The sequence below is a fragment of the Panthera uncia genome, assembly GCF_023721935.1.
Source record: "Panthera uncia isolate 11264 chromosome D3 unlocalized genomic scaffold, Puncia_PCG_1.0 HiC_scaffold_8, whole genome shotgun sequence".
NCBI lineage: Eukaryota > Metazoa > Chordata > Mammalia > Carnivora > Felidae > Panthera > Panthera uncia.
Genome location: NW_026057586.1, coordinates 17,245,238 through 17,264,765, shown reverse-complemented (window position 1 = coordinate 17,264,765; position 19,528 = coordinate 17,245,238). Strand labels below are relative to the sequence as shown.

The 19,528-nt window shown below is 46.7% G+C and overlaps 1 protein-coding gene across 5 annotated transcripts in view; it reads left to right on the top strand.

Moving 5' to 3' along the window:
• The window catches only part of NEDD4L (NEDD4 like E3 ubiquitin protein ligase), a 341,033-nt gene that overhangs the window by 206,505 nt on the left and 115,000 nt on the right, over window positions 1–19,528 (top strand). Inside the window, exon 1 of one of the 5 annotated variants that reach the window (XM_049620275.1) lies at window positions 9,782–13,068. The exons of the other annotated variants lie outside the window; for them this stretch is intronic. The gene's annotated coding sequence lies outside the window, so the exon portion shown is untranslated. Of the gene's footprint in view, window positions 1–9,781; window positions 13,069–19,528 lie in introns of those variants that run through there. 5 annotated transcript variants of the gene reach the window in all.

The window sequence follows — 19,528 nt, the reverse complement described above, 5'->3', positions numbered from 1 at the left end:
CTGTATTTAGGTCTCAGCCATTAGACCTTCTGGATTATGAATGCTCCTTTGATCCTTCCTTGAGTACATTTGTCACCCAGAATTTTTTAACATTTATTTATTTTTGAGACAGAGAGAGACAGAGCATGAACAGGGGAGGGCCAGAGAGAGAGGGAGACACAGAATCCAAAACAGGCTCCAGGCTCTGAGCTGTCAGCACAGAGCCCGACGCGGGGCTTGAACTCACGGACCGCGAGATCATGACCTGAGCTGAAGTCGGACGCTTAACCGACTGCGCCACCCAGGCGCCCCACCCAGAATTTTTAAACTTGAAATTTTCTTTTGAGTAAATACATCTACGAACTAGCTAAACCAAGTTGTACATATCATTATTCTTTGCTTATGAAAACTGACATCACAGAATATGCTTCCTGAATTTAACATAATTGAGCACTCTAAAAATGTTCCCGTTCTAGTTGGATTAATCCCCTAACTTTTGATCGCCACTCAGCTTGGAGCTTATTACTTGGCAGTTTACACAGAAAATTTTCGGTGTTTCATGTTTGAAAATCAAGTAGCCTAAACTCCCATGGCACTTTAAATGAAGACTGTTGCCTTTAAGAGGTAATGCCAGAGTCAGTTATTAGAATTGGAGACCGTTCCTGAGAGACTGAGACTTGCATCTCTAGGGAGCTCAGTGAACAAGTAATGTACCGTGTCGTGGCAGGGAGATGCTTTACTTTACACATAACATTTTATTTATTTATTTTTTTTATGTTTATTTATTTTTGAGACAGAGAGACAGAGCATGAATGGGGGAGGGTCAGAGAGAGAGGGAGACAGGCTCTGAACTGTCAGCACAGAGTCCGACGCGGGGCTCGAACTCACAGACTGAGACATAACATTTTGAACTTGTGAAGGAGGCCGAGACTTTGGGGGATACCTCTGTCCCCAAGGAGCGGATCCTTTTGATGAGAAGAGGGGAATCCCACAAATGAAAGACAGTGGTGGGGGTCCCATGAAGTGGCCTGTTTGCCTCTCTGAGTGCTCCTGGTCTAACCCAGGAACACTGAGAAAGATAAGAAAACAACAACAATATTGTTGGTCTCATCTGGGGAACCCTGGAAGGGGACCATATTTAGGAATTAAAGATACATATTGATCTGGGGACCATGACGCGGCAGAAATCATGAAAAGGCCATTCTGTGACTCTCCAGAGCCAAAGGTAGTTGTGACTGATGGACAAGATGGCTTGTGGAAAGGGATCTGGAAGAAAGCAAAAACATTCACCTTGGAGGTCAAAGTTTCCTGGGCCCGGAAGGAAAAATCCAGAAGAAAAAAAGGTTTAGGATCTTCTCTGCGTGCGCTCTCTCACTCTCTCTTTTTAGTCAAGTACCAGTTAGGACTTTTTTGGGGAAAGATTTTCCGTGGTTCATTTTTCTCATGCAGATGCTAGAAAAATCTGATGTCATACCCATTCCCACAGTCAGTATTACCTTCGCATTAAAGAACAGACCTGACCTAAGGGTCCAGGCAATGAAGTTCATGCAGTTCTGCGCTTACTATCTATGTCCTGGTAAGAGAGCAGAGCAACACTCAATGTTCTAGACTTTGATGATCTCCATTTCAGCGCCTTTGTTTTGTCAAGAGTCTTTTAGGGCTGATGTTGGGGTGAAGGAGATGCTCCTGTGTTTCTGACTTATGGAATCAGAATATTTGTACATTCCTAAGAAGCCTGTGTCTCCTAGATGGAACTTCTTTTTGCTGTTAGAACAAGTGGGTGGAATCTCCAGTTGGGCTGTCTGGAGACTGATAAAAATCCTCTGTGAGGTTGCCGGTAGAGGAGACAAGTGTTTACACCGTGAATTCATCCGGTCCTTCCTGCCAGACGTCATTCTAAGTTCTAGGTATATACAGCAGCAAACACACCCAAGAACCCCTTGCCCTCATGCGGTTTACATTCGGGAAGTGTGGAGACAGACGAGCAAAATAAGGAGGAATACGGTATATTAGATGAGGATCAGTGCCGTAGGGAAGAGCAGGGAAAGGGGGTGCAGAGTGCTGTGTTTACATTTTCCACAGAGAAGCCAAGGAAGGCTTCCCTGAGGTGATGCTCAGCAAGCCGGGCAGGTAGCTGGGAGCAGACCATTCCAGACGGTGGGGAGGGGGAAGGAGAGCCAGTATGGTGGTCCTGAGGTCCACATGTGCCAGCATGGGGGCCAGCGTAGCCAGAATGGGCACACGGGGAGAAGACGCAAGGATTTGGAAGACAGAGTGGTCAGGGGGATGAACAGATCATGGAGGGACACTGTGAGGTCGTGGGGGTGGAAGGCCACAAGGAGGGGCTTGACCAGTGCAGTGAGGTGACCCCATTTATATCTTCGCAGACCATGCCGGGCACGGGCTCCCGTCCTGAGGCTGCAAGGCAGGAGCAGGGAGGCCATCGTAGTACGGGTCACTTCAGAGGTGGCAGAGCCCGGGCTCTGGCCTGTGCCGCTGTCCCCTCCGAACCTTTGTTCTTCCAGATACTAAGAGCAGTCATCAATTTTCTCAGCAGTTCGTCCAACCTTAGTACTTAGACTGTCAAACCTTCATACTTAGACTGTCATTTTCATGTGGCCGTGCCTAGAAAATGGGAAGCTTTTATTCTCCTCAAGCGAGTGTTATTTCAAGACGCTTTCTGCTGCCTGTGTCATGCCAGGGCGTGGGCGGATTTATTTTTGCAGTTTTGCACCGGGGAGTCTGCTTCTGATTTGCAGATTGCGTTTATTATAAGGCATATTGTCCATTGATGAATAATGTGTGGGCTACAGAGCAGAGCCACAGCCTTTAAAATAGCTCATTTATCCCGCGAGGCTCACCCCCAGAGAGGCAGCCCCTGCAGAAGGTGTTGTCCAGGAGCAGGGGTTTGTCCGTCTGTTTTCCCCAGTTTCTGAAGTCATTGTTTTTGCTCTCTGGTTCAACCGTGTGTTTCCTTGATGGTTTGAGGACTTAGACCGACACGATCCACGTCTGTGGAGAAGATGTGAGATGGGGAGAGAACTTACAGGTTGCTGCTAAGGAAATAGAGGCCCGTTTGGCTCAGCTCCCGAAAGAGAATGTTTCTTATGCTGTGGGTTGAAACAGAGGGAAATACCAGACACCATGCTTTGTTCTGAAGTCCGCAGCCAATTTATCCTCCTTGCTCTGAATTGACCCACTAAGGCCTGGGCCGGGGGTTCTGGATTTGGAGGGGCCGATGGAGTCCTCGGAGAGCAGAAAGTGCCATTAGAGAGAACACGCTTGGGGATGTTCTCTCAGTCTCATGGCTGTGAAAGGGTCATGTGCAGGGTAGGGCGTGAAGTGGTTCCAGGCCGCCTCCCTTACCCAGTGGAGCCCTGCAATTCCAGTAATCTTTGCTCCCAGAAACCTCACTGCAGATTGCTTTTCCTTTTGAGCAGGTTTCTTGTTTGGCCTAATATGTTGCAATCGGCTCTCGGTGGCCAGGTGGCATCTCTTGGAATGCAGGTGTGTGTTGCCAAGCAAAACAGATGCAGGAAGGTTTACCCGAAGTGGGGGGGGGGGGGGGGGGGGGGGGGGGGGGGGGGGGGGAGGCGAAGAGGAGAGGAAGTGGGAGGCAGGTCGTGCAGGCAGGCGTGGGATTAAACCATATTTATCTATAGAAGGGAGGGCATTGCCTTACGAGTCTCCGAAAACCCTCCTAGGTTTTCTCAGGCAAGTATGTCCAAGCCTGCCGAATGGCTGTTTTTCATCTCCCACCCTGCGTTCAGAATGGTATTTAAAAGCAGAAAGAATTATTTCCCTCCTGCCCAGGGCTAGCCACTGTTCATCAGGTTTAGTTTATTTTAATTTACTGCTATTTCTGCGTATTCACAGGTTGACCCTTGGTGGAATGGAATCTGCCAAGGATAATACAGACTGAATACAAAGAATTTCACTGATGCTCATTATCCAGCTCATTAAAGGATCCTCTGGCCCGTCGTGGATCGATTGGAGGGGGAGAGGGTTGTGGAGGACACTTACCCTGATGATTCTGACGTGCACTCAGGGCGGGAACAGCTAGTATACGAGGTTAATGCCAGTAACAAACTAAATCTTGATGTTCCTAGCAAGCCAGTGCTGATCTGGTGCATTGATCACATGTTCCTCCGCCAGCAGCCCACAAAATAAGTTTCCCTTCAATTCAAATGAGGCTGTGCAATACCACCTGTGCATTAAGAACAACAGAATGTTCCAGTTGCATATTTGCAATGGATATGGAAAAAAAGCTTATCTCCCAAAATAGCGGAGAATGCAAGGGATAATTTTTCTCCTTGTTTCCATCTGCAAGAAGTAAGTGAAAGTGGCACTCTAATTCCAGACTGGCAAGACCGGTCTATCCTGTTAACCTCTTACATGCAAATACCACTTTTCTCCAGGCAGCTGAAGTAGCTTCCTTCTGTAAATACCGACTGCGTGCATTTTTGTGCCTTTTGAAAACTCCCCTTGAAAGTGTTGACCAGTTGCCTGGTATTCGTGAATTTCAGAGAAGTGGTAATAGACGGTCTCTACAGTGTTTGAAGCAGAGGATTAAAAAGGCAGGGAGTGGACTAAAAGGTTTCATGGGCCAGCGCCTCATATTTTAAACAGGAAAGTGTGGCGTCTTGTCCAAGGGCACACAGGAAGGCGGTAGCATAGCCTGGGTATCAGGTGGCCCAAAGCCCAAACCATGGATCTTCCTGCTCCCCCCACCCCCAACCCCACTCCCTGGCACAGGAGAGTATTAACTATAGCTAAATCTTGGCCGTTTGGAGTCTTTTGCAAATGGGCTGCTCAGAGTTCACACTGTTCTAGTGCTCTCTTTCAAGCCTTCTTAAGGAGAACACTCTGAGCATATCTCGGGAATTTTGGGGGCTCACTGTTACCCTCAGAGCCATGGAGTATTATCTAATCTAGTCTTCCTTGTGTAAATACATATTTTTTAATGTTTATTTATTTTGTTTAATTTTGAGAGAGAAAGCTCTGGTGGGGGGAGGGGCAGAGAGAGAGAGGGACAGAAGATTGGAAGCAAGCTGACAGCAGAGAGCCCGACCCAGGGCTCGAACTCACCAACTGCGAGATCATGACCTGAGCCGAAGTCAGGTGCTCAGCCAACTGAGCCACGCAGGCACCCCAGATATTTTTTAATTATGACATCAGGGTGTAATAAGTTCTCAAGACTTGGTGATTAAAGTTCTCAAGACGCCCATGATCCACGAGATAAATTTGCTGTTTATGCTCATTTCTCCTCTCTTGCTGATCAGTTACCCCTTCTTAGGGCTGTCACTGCAGTAGCCCTCCTCCCTCTTCTAATTGGCTGCGTCCAATCTGCTAAGGACTAGAAGGTATTTGGGTATTCTTGTTAAGGTTGTTTATAAAAGAAGAATAGCTGAGGTTAGGGATTTGAGGTGTTCTTTTTGAATTGAGTGTCTCGATTTGTCTGGTGTCTTTCTCCCCCACATCTCTTTGCCTGTTAACACTCCTCTTTGTCCCCTTGGAGCATGTCTGGAATCAGATAGGTTATTATAAGATTTAAGTTTAAACATTCAATAGGATAATCTGTGCCAGCTGTGTAGCATGGTTCCTGGCACAGATTGGTGCCTAATAAATCTTAGCTGTCTTTATTGTTCCCTCTGAAGGAGGAGATGTAAATTCTCCACAGATGGTAAGGGATTGGATAAGCAGAGAACCTATCCGCTAAATTTATATTGGCAAGCACGTTTTTAGTTTATCTGAGTTTTTTAAATGCTCTCTGGGTTTTGTTCTCCTTTAGGGTTAGTAAATTTTCTACGGTACGGAATATAAGAACTGTGAAAAAAAAAATCAATAAAAAGCATTCTTAAAGAAGATTTTATGATTCATTAGACTAACAGGTGCCAGCCACTTTTATTTTTACGACTTAAGTTAAAAGGACTTTAAAGGCTTGGGTGGTTTATTCTCTTTTTTAAAGGCCAAACCAAGATCACTTGTTCGTAATGGCTGCCTTTCCCCTGAATGTATTTCTGAAAAAGTTCTGATTTTCACTAAACCGACACAGAATTGTCATGATTTAAGAGTTACCCTTTAGGGCAGCCTGGGTGGTTTAGTTGGTTAAGTGTCCAACTTTTGATTTCATCTCAGGTCAAGATCTCATGGTTCATGAGTTTGAGCCCTACATGATGAGTGTGGGATTCTCCCTCTCCCTTTCTCTCTGCCCCTCCCCTGCTCGTGCACCCGCTCACTCTCAAAAAATAAATTTTAAAATAAAAAAAGGGTTACCCTTTAGATCTCTATAAATTTTTAAAGCCAGATCATAAATTAAGATGTGCAGGTGATTGTGGATCAAGAACTTCTTCAGCAGTCATGTAATCACACACACTGGTTTGTGTATTTTGCTTTTGAGGAAGATAAAAATGTAGTTCAGTAGTTTCCCTTATTGATTATCTTTGATCGATAAGAATTACATTAAAATCTTTTTTTGCACATTTCCCCCTCTCTACGCTGAATGCGCTGCTCTCTAATCTCTGAATTTCAGGAGTCTATTAATAAAGTGTGTGTAAAGAATTAGTTGCTAATTTTGGATGTGCTTGAAATGAGATTGTCAGCAAATTGCAACTTCAAATGTAGGACTGCAGTTCAAGAATTGGACACCCTCCCCAGTGTGGAAGATAAATCCCAAACTTAGGAAAAATATTAAAGCTTCATTACTCTTGATTTTTCTCCTTCTGATAGACCTTCCTCATATACTCTTAAGATGCTTAAAGTGGTCTGTGAGATTATAGGTAGCTTTTCGGTCCAGACTTACTTTAGGCTAAGGTATTACAATATTAAATCTGTAAGTTAATTCTTTACTGATTCAATAGGAAGTCTAATATCCAGTCCCCCACCTGAGTCAGTAGGTAATAGCTGTGAAATAGGCTACAGGTCACTGATAACGCAGGCAGAAAATTAATATTATTTAATTCTGCCTCCCCAGTTTAGCGTCCGGGAGGGCGTGTGGTTTGCGTTTTATAAACATTGAAAGGCAGGATAAGTGACCCTTCGGCACTCCTTTTACATTCCAGGGACTATTCTGGAGATGGAAGTATTGAGTAAGGACGAAGTGGCCACGGCTCGTAGACTTACGTTGTAGCTATTGTAGTTATTATAAATAGCAAGAAGATACTGATAAGTAAAATAATTACGTATTTTCATAAGCATGCCAAAGGAAGTAAACAGGAAGCTGAGACAGAATAATAGGGAGGCCTGCTTGAAGGAAGGTGCCCGGGACAAACCCCTCTTGAGCTGACGGAGGCTGATACCGCCTGAGAAGGAGGCGGGGGGGGCCACGTGGGTGGAGTGCAGTTGGGCACAAGGCACAGAGGTCCTGCTCTAAGGGAAGGGCTGGGTGTGTCAGGCACAGAAGGGATCCCGGTGCTGCTGGAGAGTGCAGGGAGTGAAGGGGATACTGGTCCAAGATGACTTGAAAGAACAGTCTAGATCCCTAGACCATTCACGCCACAGAATGTGTCCACTTGTCTGATTGTTAATAACATGGAGGCACCTTGGTAGGTAAAAATAACTTGAATTAACTCTGCTGCTCTGGAACCTAGGGAAATAAAGGAGCTGCTGGGAAAAGTAGAAATCAGGGCCCCCAGGTGGCCCAGTCGGTTAAGCGTTTGACCTCAGCTCAGGTCATGATCTCACGATTCTTGGGTTCGAGCCCCGCACCAGGCTCGGGACTGACAGTGTGGAGCCTGCTTGGGATTTTCTCTCCGCCTCTGTCCTTCCCCCGCTCGTGCTCGCTCTCTTGCTCTCTCTCTCTCTCTCTTGCTCTCTCTCTCTCTCTCTCCCTCTCTCAAAATAAATAAAAATAAAACTTAGAAAATTAAAAAAAAATTATTCGAATTTCTGGAAGAAAAAAGTCCTGATCTAATGTCACCTTTGAGATTCACAGAGGGTCTCTTCCTCTTGTCGCTCCTTTACAGATGATGAGAAGCCACTTTCTCGTGTTTCTTTCGAAATTTTATGCCGTATATTTTGTCTCTACTGAGATACCATCGTAGAGACAGTATAGTCAGGAGTGTGTGTGAGACCACCCACATCTTTAGACTCCACCTTCGCTTTTGAGGCAGTTGGGAGAGAAGTTTGAGCTGTTTTTGTTGGGTTGTTGTTCATTTTCCGGGCACAACTAATAGTGTCCAGTGTGCAGACGCTGTGTGGTTGACAGTTGGGTGACGCGTTGATACGGCTTTGCCGCCACGTACCCTCTGCTCTTGGATACCTTGCAAGGTGCTTTACTCCGGACCAGAATGGTAGGCTGGGTGACCGTCAGCACAGCGTTTAGCTCCTGCCCTGAGACCATGGTCTTACGAACAGCCAGGGTTGGCTTGTGCCATCCATGGACCCTGCTCAGGGGACACACGGAAGACGGTGCGGCAGAGAAGATCCCACACATGCCTCTCTGTCCCCCGCGAATGCAGTGACAGTGAGGCTGGGCTGCTTCCGCACTGAAGCCTTTCAAGGACCGACGGCTGCTGCTTCCTGTCTTTGGGAAATGTGTGCTTTGAGGATCCCGCTGCCATGAGAAGCGGCTCCCGTTAGCCACATGCGAGTTCCAGCGCTTCCGCCCCCCCACCGCACCAAAATGTCACACGGACGGGGCGAACGGCGTTGGCTGTTCCCGCCCCGGTCGCATCTGACCACAGCCCCGGAGAGACCGCGGGCTGCCCGGTCAAGTCTACAGACGCGTGAGAAAGAACACATGGCCGTTGTGGTTTTAAGCCCCTGAGTTGCCGGGTGGGTTGTTAGCAGCCGGTAACCAAAACGGACAGTGCCTTTAATCGCTAGCCCCCGGGGAATTTAAACTTGGCCCGGGCAGCAGGGCCGCCTCCCGTAGGTGAGCCCGGGAGCGTGGGGTGGCCGTGTGGGGTGGCCGAGTCCCCGGGCAGCTGTTTTCCCGGAAGCCGGAGGGGGTGGCCGCGCACAGGAGGAGCAGGCCACATAGCTCAGGGATACACTTGGTGCGGACAGCTGAAACACAACTGCAGGGGCCCGGAGGAGGAGGGGGAGTGGGGGGTTTGCTCTCAGGAGTGCAATTAGTCAGCTTGAAGGGGAGAGCTAGTTCAAGGAAATGCGTCATACTTTCAGAAGTCGCAGCAGGAGGAGTGTTATTAGCCTGGGCCTGCACGGAGACGCGGGCTAAAATCTGTTAAAATCTGGTTTCATAGGTGAGTAGTGAGGGACTTCTTCCAAATAATAAAGAATGGCTTACTGTGGCATCTTCGTTTTCTTCCGTCTCCAATGCCAGGGGATTTCAGCGTTCGGGAAACGTTCATTTACCATGCTCTGTAGGCCTTTGTAGCTAGAACAGTAAATAAAATGTCTTACGTATAGTAGGTCCTCAGTAAATAGGATCACTTCAGTTTGGACAGTGATTTGATTCATGTTACATGTGATTTAACTAAGCTGACTGTGAAGCAGAATCTGTTGTTCTGTTTAAAATCACAACAGTGTCCATGGCAAACCATGTCTCCGTACGTTAACTCATTTTCTCCATGTTATGTGATTAACCACCTACACACACACACACACACACACACACACACACACTTTTAGACCAGAAAAACATTTTTTTTGACAAGCAAAGGATTTCCTATCTTTTGAGCAATTGGAAACGATCCGCAGCTCAAGTCCTAGATCCTGAGCAGGAAGCTGTGTGTCGTAGGGCAGCTTGATGTTCTGTCTTCATTCTCAGGGAGTCACAGTCTGGCAGCTGAGTCAGGGCCCCGCCCCCAGCCCCCTGCCCACTGCCTGAGTCACCTGCATGCAGTGAGGGCTGCTGCCGATGGCCATCCTGTCCCTGCAGCCTCAACAACCGTGGGGCCAGACCCCTTACCTGTTAACTGACCCAGACTTGTGGGTCACAGGTATTTGATTTGGAGAAGGACGGGGTGGAGGAGGGCAGGAAGACTGAGCATCACGTACTTGCAACCCTGGCTGTTCATTAGACTCACCTGGGGACAGCTGATGGCAACAGCGACAGAGTCTCAGCTTGTCCATCCTCTTTCTGGCACTTTCTGGACCAGCACTGGCAGCAACAACTTGTTACTTAAAGTCTTGGGCTTCTTTCCACGCTTCTTCTAATGTTTTGTTAGAGATTCTTTTTCAAGTCATTGGGAACAAAAACTAACACTGGCTTTAGGTCTAGATTTTGTTGGGAGTCTTAAAAATAGCCCACTGAAGTGTATTCTGTAAATAACGCGTGAGATTTAAGGTCCTTTTTCAGCCACTGCCGTGACCCCTGGCCATTACAGTCTTCTGAGTCCACCTCTGAGTGTGTAAGATGATTACATTTGCATTAGAGTCTCTGGGAGGAATAAATGGCATACTTGAAGAGGATAGGCTTTACTAATGTGGCTGATTACGTGACTGATAATAAAATCCTTACTAGAAGATGTCAGGAGTTCCTTTTTTCCCCCCAAAAATGACCCGAGAAGGATTTTAGGCTGATGCAGCTAAGGCAGGCCACACGTTGTCACGAACAAAGTGGATCTGAACTGCACGCACGTCGCCGGCCCTGGGTATATCGTTGTCGGAACGTGTCGGGTGTCTATGGTTGGGAACTTTGGTGCAGTCGTGCTAGGGCATTTTCATCCGGTAGACCATGTCCTGCAATTGCTCAAACATTTCTGTGTAGAGGAACTTTGTTTTTTTTCCCTGGAGAGTATTTATTTCTCAGTGCCAGGGTCCAGGCTGGCTGTGCTACCCGAGGCCTGCCAGACATGCAGCCAGGTCAGAAGAGAGGGAGTTCATGACAGGTCTGGGTAAGAACCCTTGTTGAGAAGCAAAGGTACTTGGCTTTGGAAGGCGAAGCATGTTAGCCTTGGCTTCTCTGGGCCCACTCTGTCCTTGGGGGCTTTGATCTGAACACTCTAATCTGGTGGGAAAGGAATGAAAAAAATGCTTTCCAGCTAGAAGCAACAAATAAAATCGAGGATGGTAATTCTGGAAAAATCGCCGAGGTGGCAGTGAAAGGCAAGCTCTAGCCTGAATGTCAGGAGCTCGGTTCCCCGGGGAGGGATGCACGGGGTGTGTGGTTGGAGTGGGTGCTCTGGGGCAAGACTGTGTCCCGTCAGAGGAGGCTGGTAGCAGTGAAAAGGCCGTCGGCCAGGCAACGTGGTAGATCCTGACTTGTAATGTGACCGTTCATCCCTTTCTAGTAGGTAGTTGCCAGATACTAATGGCTGGGTAGGTCCTCGGTTACGTTTGCATCTATGGCCTGCCCTCGGGTGGGTATAAATGAAGTAATTAAGACCCGTGGCTTTCAGACTCGGCTCCCAAGGTTGCTTCTAAGGGTCTGCAAAAATTAACCTGAATTTCATTTTTTATTATCATTAACCTTGAGCAACTATGAAGATGGGTATCCTACATTAAAATATATAAAATGTATAATGATAAAATATCCTAGGAGTATGTTTTATATGTTGAGATTCTGTATGTGCTATTTGAAATCCATTGGTATGTATATTCTGCTCGCCTATTTTTAACTACTTCTGGGCCACTGTGATGTTTTAACTGGTTGGATTAGCTGGGTGGGTTGTGATCAAAAACTTCCAATTTGTCTAAGCACTCCTGGAGGTCCGTGGTCTACTTTGAAAAACCTTAGTCTAAGAAATGTTGCACAGTGCCTCCTAAAAACTGGCAACTTCGGAAATATTTTCTCCCTAGCTTTTACTTTCAGTTGCAGTGTTGTTGGCCTTTTTTTTTTTTTTTTTAATGACTAAAAAATGTTGAAGTGTGTCTGTAATCCCATGTGGTTCTTTGATAGCATTGAACCTCAGGTAGACCTAAAAAGTTCACAGGCTCTCTCTTCGTTGGAAACCTGTGTATTGCACAACTACCCGCGTCTAATGTAGTCATTTCTGGAGTTTGGGGTCTGACTTCTGACCAAAGCCAATTGAAGATGAGACACTTGGGACGTACCATGGGGCGCCTGGGTGGTTCAGTCCGTTAAGCATCCAACTTCGGCTCAGGTCACGATCTCACAGTTTGTGAGTTTGAGCTCCGTGCCAGGCTCTGTGCTGACAGCTCAGAGCCTGGAGCCTGCTTCGGATTCTGTGTCTCTCTGCCCGGCCACCACTTACTTGTCTGCACTCACTCGCTCTCTCAAACATAAATAAATAAACATTAAAAATAAAAAAAAATAAAAAAGGAACTTTGGATGCATCTTAACTCTTTTTCTACATCGTGTCAAGGCCTTGCTCATTCTGCCTCTCCCATCTCCCCCCCCCCCCCACTCCCCACCACTGCTGTGGCCAGGTTCCTATCTGGGACAGTAGTTTCCTAACTGGTGAGACTCCTGATCACCTCTAGACTGACTCCTCTCATCCATCTTGCACACTGTAGCCCAGGAGTGTGGTCTTCTGAACTGTAAACATCGGCTCACGTTTTGCTGCAACCCCAGAGTGGCGGTCTCTTATCACTGCAATAAATCTGTTTGCATTTCCCACCTTGTGGGGCTCGGCTCCCCTGTCCCCACAGACATCCTCTGATAGAGCATACTTCTTTCCACCCATATTCCCCCCCGGCCTCTCTGCTCAGGATGCCCTCCCTCCCCTTTTGCTCAGTCCCCCACTAACGGGACCCTTGTCCCTTCAGTGGGCCCCACTCCTCCCTCCACCCACCCCACTGATGTTTGCAAATCTGTCTTCTCTCAAACGAAGTTGAAAATGTTTCAACGTGAAGTTGGAGGTTTTCGGAATGAACTGTTCACACGGTGACTCTATATTTGGCTTCTTTCACTCTAAGAAACGTTTGTTAATTTGTAGTTAAGGTGAGGGAGTCCAAGGGGATGCTCCCCCCCCCCCCAACCCCCGCCCCGGCTGAGAGCTTCCGGTCTAAGGGGAGAGGCGGGCAGGACAGCGTGTACTCATCAAAGTAGTGAACGTTCAAAGCCGGAGGAAGATGGGGCTAAAAGCTGTGGAGTCTCACAACTGAGGAAAAGCCGACGGGCTGCGGAGGAAGAGAGGTGTGAATGGATCTGGAAGAGCGCACGGGACTTAGACGCACGGAGAGGGCGTTCTAGCAAGAGGCGTGGAGACAAAATCGCAGGTGAGTAGGCCAGTGTTGGAAATGAGGTGCTGGGTGAGAGGAGGAAAGACTGGAGAAGGAGGTAGAAGCAGGGATGTATAGAGATGCTGTTGCCTAGGATGTCGGGATTTTTGGTCGGGGCGAGGGCCTGGGAGGACATCTGTGCCGTTTGAGGGCGAAGTTTTGGCACCGTTGACCAGGATGCTGGACACAGTTGACTGCTTGATTTGACGAGAATTTGCTTTATGTTCTAAATCGGGAGTCGGCCAACTTTTTCTGTAAAGTTGTGGATCGTAAACTTTAAAGTTGCCAGATAGTAAATAGGTCAGGCCTCTACTGAGAGTCTGTTTAGAACAGACCACATTATACACTGTTGATTGTGAAGTACACAGATTTTGTTGGAGAGGAAGCCTCTCGGAATTTCTTGGTCTCTGCTTGAAGCGAGGCCAAGTATTGTTCTCAGGATTCCGCCCCCTTCATCACGAAACGTGTTCTGCGAACAGGACTCTCGTTCCAGCTTTGAATCTACACTGTATAGGAGGTGCTGTGGGCATCGCCTTTTAAGTTAGAAAAGGCTTCCTCCACGTGGCCTTTGTAGTGTGCCTCTGTTGACGATGTGGTTTTCCACTTGTTCTCGTGTGTAGCCGAGAGAGAACTGATGGGGTGGGCCTGGTCTGCAGGGCCATGAGCAGGGTACCATGTAGAGAAAAGAGAAGGTATGAGTGGGGCTCCAGGGTTCTTGGGTTTTGTTTTGTTTTGTTTTGTTTCATGTGTACACAATTTAAAAAAATGTTTAATGTTTATTACTTATTTTTGAGAGAGAGTGCAAGCTGGGGAGGGCAGAGAGAGAGGGAGACACAGAATCCAAAGCAGGCTCCAGGCTCTGAGCTGTCAACACAGAGCCTGACAACGGGACTCAAACTCTCACGAACTGTGAGATCATGACCTGAGTCAAAGTTGGATACTTAACCAACTGAGCCCCCCAGGCGCCCCCCAGGGTTCTTGGTTTGATTTGAATAAACAAAGAAAAGCTGGTGGGCACTCCAGAAGCAGGTTGGGTGGGAGGAGGTAGGTATAAATAGAGGTCTGTGGGGGGTGGTAAGTTGTATAGACTTAACCACTTGGACAGGCTGACTCATGGAGCCTTTCCAGAAAGCTGCTGATGTGTTGTCAGTAGGCAGTTACAGCGGCAGAGGTGGAGGCAGGGGGCAGAGGCAATTGGAAATGAGGGGTGAATCTGAGACATAGTCCTCTTAAGTTATATGAAGTACGTCTTTTCTCTGTATCCAACCAAAATCGATACGTGTTGGTTGTAGAAGAATTCAGAAGTAGGAAAACCAGAATCGCTTGTTCTTGTATCACGCAGAGCCAGTCAGTATTCCTTCTCTGCTGCCTACTTGAGAGGCATTTGAAAGATGGAATTTAGGGGCGCCTGGGTGGCTCAGTCGGTCCAGTATCGGATTCTTGATTTCAGCTCGGGTCATTATCCTAGGCTTGTGGGATCGAGCCCTGCTTCAGACTCCTTGCTCAATGTGGAGTCTGCTTGAGATTCATTCTCTCTCTGTCTCCCTCTGTCTCCCTCTGTCTCTAAAAATAATAAAAAATAGACAATGGAACTTAGTGAAAGATTAATAAAAAATGAGTTACGTCATAATTAACCACTTTCCACTTCTGTGATGCTTTCTAAACTCTGCTGCAGCTTCAATTCTTTTTTTTTTTCTTTTTCTTTTCTTTTCCTTTTTCCTTTTTTTCTTTTTTTTTAATCTGGAAGGAATGAATAGCCCTGAGGAAATGGCAAGGCTTCCAGGGGAATACATTTGTTAGTGTTACCGTGGAGTGCAGAATGTTCAACCCTATGGAGGTGGCTTTTGTTTCCTCTTGTGACTCTGCCTACTTTTCATTATGCTTTTGTCTTAACTTTGACCTCATGGTTCCCTTCTTCAAACGTTTCTTTTAATCATCAGGCATTAGGTCATCCTTTCTTCTCCTAGCCCTCCATGCCTGCATACAGTGCTAAGATGAGCAGTGTTTCCCTGCACAAGTCAACAAAAATTTTCCCTAACCTTCGGAAAATTGTGCTGGAGAATAAAACGCACCACCCCACCCCACCCCTTCGTGACACTACAGTGACCCATTAGAGCCATTGTTAAATTGCTTAAGAAACGTAATTTTTCGTTAAAAGGTGAAGTTGATTTTACAATTCCAACAAAATGTCAAAATGAGTAGCATGTAGTTTCTGCTTGTTTATTTTTCCATCTGTTCATGGCATTCCTGGCAATAAGGAATGTCTTCTAGTCTGGTTAAAATTCTGTCCTGTAGCTGGTAAATCCGGTTCTGCCACCACAGAGTAGAGGCAGGAGTTTTTTCTAAAAAGAATTGACTACTTCTCATGGTGTTAAGGGAACCATTTATTCATCTGTTTGATTTTAAATGCCACTAAAATTTATACTCCAGGAAATGTAAATGAATGTAATGAATCGCAAAAAAAAAAAAAAAAAAGATCCATAAAATACTCTTTGCGGTGACTGAAATTAAATACAAAGTAAGTCCGTACATTTTGGATAAAATCAATTGATTTAAATAAAAAATTGACACCCACCGAATGGCTAAACGAATGAACGAACGAATTTTGCTTTGTGTGGCTTATCCCTCTGAGCTGACCCGACTGTGGCTTGACGTGTTCAGCTCTCTTGCGGGTTTTGATCCCCGGTTGAGTGTGAATGCTCTCAGGGCCTGGGGCAGAGTGGCTCAGACTGACGTGACATTCTGCCATTAGGCCTGTCACTTTATATGAACGCATGTGACGGACTTCCCTTTCTTGATGACGTAACAAAGAGAAACCCGAGGGAACAGAGCAAGAATTCAACATAGGGAATTCTCATCTGCATCGCGCTGGGTTGTGCTTCAGAAACAGACAAAATCTCAGTGCATTAGACCACAGAGATTTAGTCCCTTGCTTCGTGACCCACGTCCAGCAATTGTTAGCTGGGGAACAGTGCTCTTTGTGGTCACTGAGTCCCCACGGTGATGACGTTTGCTTCCACCATCACTGCCGTAGGGGAAACGAATGTCACACGTTGCACATTGTTCATGAAGGCTTCTGCCCAACTTCCCATTGGAGAAATGAATGTCGGCCATTGCTTAGAAGGAGAAGAAGTGGGATATTTGAGAACAGCCTTTGTGACCACAGCACACCCCATTCATGCATCCACCTTAATGATCATGAGACTTTGGAGCAATAAAAAAAAAAAAAATCCTTCCTCTTAAGGAAGTCCTGGCAGGCGGTCCCCCCCAGCCCCCTGCTGATACTACAAACCGTTCACTTGATCCATAAAAAATCCCTTTTGAGAGAGTAGCTTACCTGGCCAGTTGTTAGGGGTGGAAGAGCGGTCGAAGTCCTAACCCCAACAGCATAAAAATGTGACCCCATCTGGAAATAGGGCCTTTTTGCAGGCTAAGACGAGGCCATTCAAGTGGGCCCCGAATCAATATGCTTGGTATCTTTATAAAAAAGGGAAATTGGGACACAAGTAGGGAGAATGTCACGTCAAGGAAGGCAGAGGGCAGGGTGACGAAACAGAAGCTAAGGAACGCCAAAAACAGACTGGCGGCAAACCTCCGGGAGCCGGGGGGCACCGTGGAACCGATGCTCCTTCACGTCTGTCCGCAGGACCAGCCCTGCTGACACGTGGAGGTCAGACTTCCAGCCTCTGTAACTGTGAGACCAGAGTTTCTGTTGTTGAAGCTTCGCAGGCTGTGATACTTCAACCTTAACAAACTCATCCATTCGTCAGCATACTTTTTAGCATTTTTCCCGGTCCTGGCAAGTACCGCCACTGGGGAAATCAAACCAAGGGCCCCGTCGGGGGAATTTGGGTCCTAGCCAAGATGAAGTCTAACGCTGCTTGCAGAGAAATTCTGTTGGAGTAATCTCCTCGGATCCCCCCCCCCCCCCCAGCCCTCCACCTCATCTGGAAGTAGCTTTCAGCAAATGTTTCTCATGTCCCAGCCCTGGACATGAAGGGTAAAACATGTTAGTGTAAACTTAGCATTAGCAAGAGGACAAATTCAGGGACTGGAGGAAAAATATGAATGATCTGTCTGCATTATATACTGCTGCGGGTGGCTATCCAGGAGAAAATGTTTTGGTGGGGCAAAAAGCCTTGGGGACAGGAGCTGGTTTTACCAGTGATGGGGGAAGGAAGAACTGGACGTAGGTGAAAGTGCTGGCAGCTTCCATCAGTGCTTGGCCCTTGTGGCAACATCTGGTCTCCGGGGCAGGCTGATTCTGCCTCATCCGTTATTCTCAGGAAAGATGTTTTGCCAAGCACTTAATTTCCTCACTCTGAAAAACTTTTGTGTAATTGACGCTTACAAGTTAAACCACGTGGCTGACCTGTATGTCTGGATATCTTGTTAAGTATACACCTGCTTTTTCACTATTGCCGTAGAGAGGGATGCTCTGGACGCCGGCAGGCCTCCCGTCGGCGGAGCTGCAGGTTACAGGCAACCAGATTGGGAGCTGGTGCCTGCCGCGTGACTGGGTACCAGGCTGTTCACTTCTAGGTGCTGGTGACCTCTTGTGCTCTTGCATTCTTGTGCTTTCTTTCCTCTCTCTGCACACAGCACGTCTGCACCCAGTCTGTCCCTGGAATGCATGCTAACATCTTTCAGGGTCAGGATCCACAGGGTATTAAAAATTCTGAGTAGATGCTTTAAGCAAAGGATTGCTTAATTGGACAGCGCCGGAGAAGGAGGTGCGAAGTGCTTACCAAGCTGTCCCGTTTTCCCCAGATGAAGTTCTCCCCTTCCTATTGCCTGTGAACACCAGACTTGGGTGTCTTCTTATCATATGCTTCTGGTGCTGGGGCCTACTGGCCGGTGGTAAAGTGGTTTGTGTCTCCAGTAAATGGATCACGCTGGCGATCACCGGGAAGTCAACTCAGCAGTGAAATGCTGTACCCAGGAGTGTTTTGAAGAACAAAAACCCCACGTGAACCTGTGTTCTCGATGCCCTTTTGTCCACAGATTGGGTGTGCTGTGAAATTGAACATCTCAAAACGGTAGAATTCTTACTCAAGTCCAGATGCATTCTGATGGTCTGGTAAAACTTGGTATTTATTTCTTTATTTTGCTGGGTCTTTTTTTTTTTTTTTTTTTAAGACACTTCATATCTAATTATTTTTGTAGAACCATCACAATAAGTACTTTTTAAAGTTAGTAAACACTTGGGGCGCCTGGGTGGCTCAGTCAGTTAAGTGTTTATGACTTCAGCTCAGGTCATGATCTCACGGTCTTGAGATCGAGCCCCGCATCAGGCCCTGTGCTGACAGCTCAGAGCCTGGAGACTGCTTCGGATTCTGTCTCCCTCTCTCACTGCTCCTCCCCGACTCATACTGTGTCTGTGTCTCTCAAAAATGAATAAAGGTCAAAAAAAAAAAAAAATTTAAGTTCGTAAACACTGTTCTATTGGTTAATTCTTTAACTGTTTTAGAGTTAATGAGTTAAAAGTCAGTAAATTCTGATCTATTTTGTGGATACATGAGCTATCCTGACATTATATGCCACCCAAACTGTTGAAATGCTTTATTTGTTCTAATTAGCTTAATACTTGAGACTTTCTTTATGGCCACCGACGACGTAGAAATATACAGCAAGAGTACTTGTTGAAGATTTAGTTCTCCAGGGGTCAAATACGTGCTACACATTGGTTCATCTTGTGCTGAAAGAGTGGTAATAATAGCAGTTGAACTCATTGGAGGGGAGAGAGAGCATTATAGGCAAACATAATTATCCTCCTTTTCACAACTTAATGGGAAGGCATCTCTTGGTTGTAATGTTGCAGAAACTGACTTCCAAGTTTCCGAGATTTAGCAGGCTAAATGATGACCGAAAGAATTCAGTGGGCCACTTCCTTTTACTTTGGGACCTTTTATAGTTTCTCTTGATGGCGAAAAGGAGAATTGATCTGCACATTGGTCTGTGGCTAGGTGGTTTTCAACACGAAAACTTGGCAAGCGCTCTGATGGGCTCTTCCTCATTCTACTGACTCAATCAGGGAATTGTAACATAGTCACTTAGGGCAGGGAGAGTGACAAGGACAATTTAATTCAGGGATTGTAAAATCTCTTTTTTAAAAAAGCTTTTTTTAATGTTTATTTATTTTTGAGAAGGAGAGCAAGGGGGCGGGGACAGAGAGAGGGAGACACAGAATCCGAAGCAGGCTCCAGGCTCTGAGCTGTGGGCACAGGGCCTGACGCAGGGCTGGAACCCATGAGCAGTGAGATCATGACCTGAGCCAAAGTCGGACACTTAACCAACTGAGCCACCTAGGCAACCCTGGAAAATCTCTTTGCTTTGAGAAATAACAGACTTGCTATCCTTTTGTTGTTGGTGGTTTGTTTTTTTAAATCTATTTTGAGAGAGAGGCAGAGAGAGAATCCCAAGCAGGCTCCTCACTGTCAGCACAGAGCCCAACACG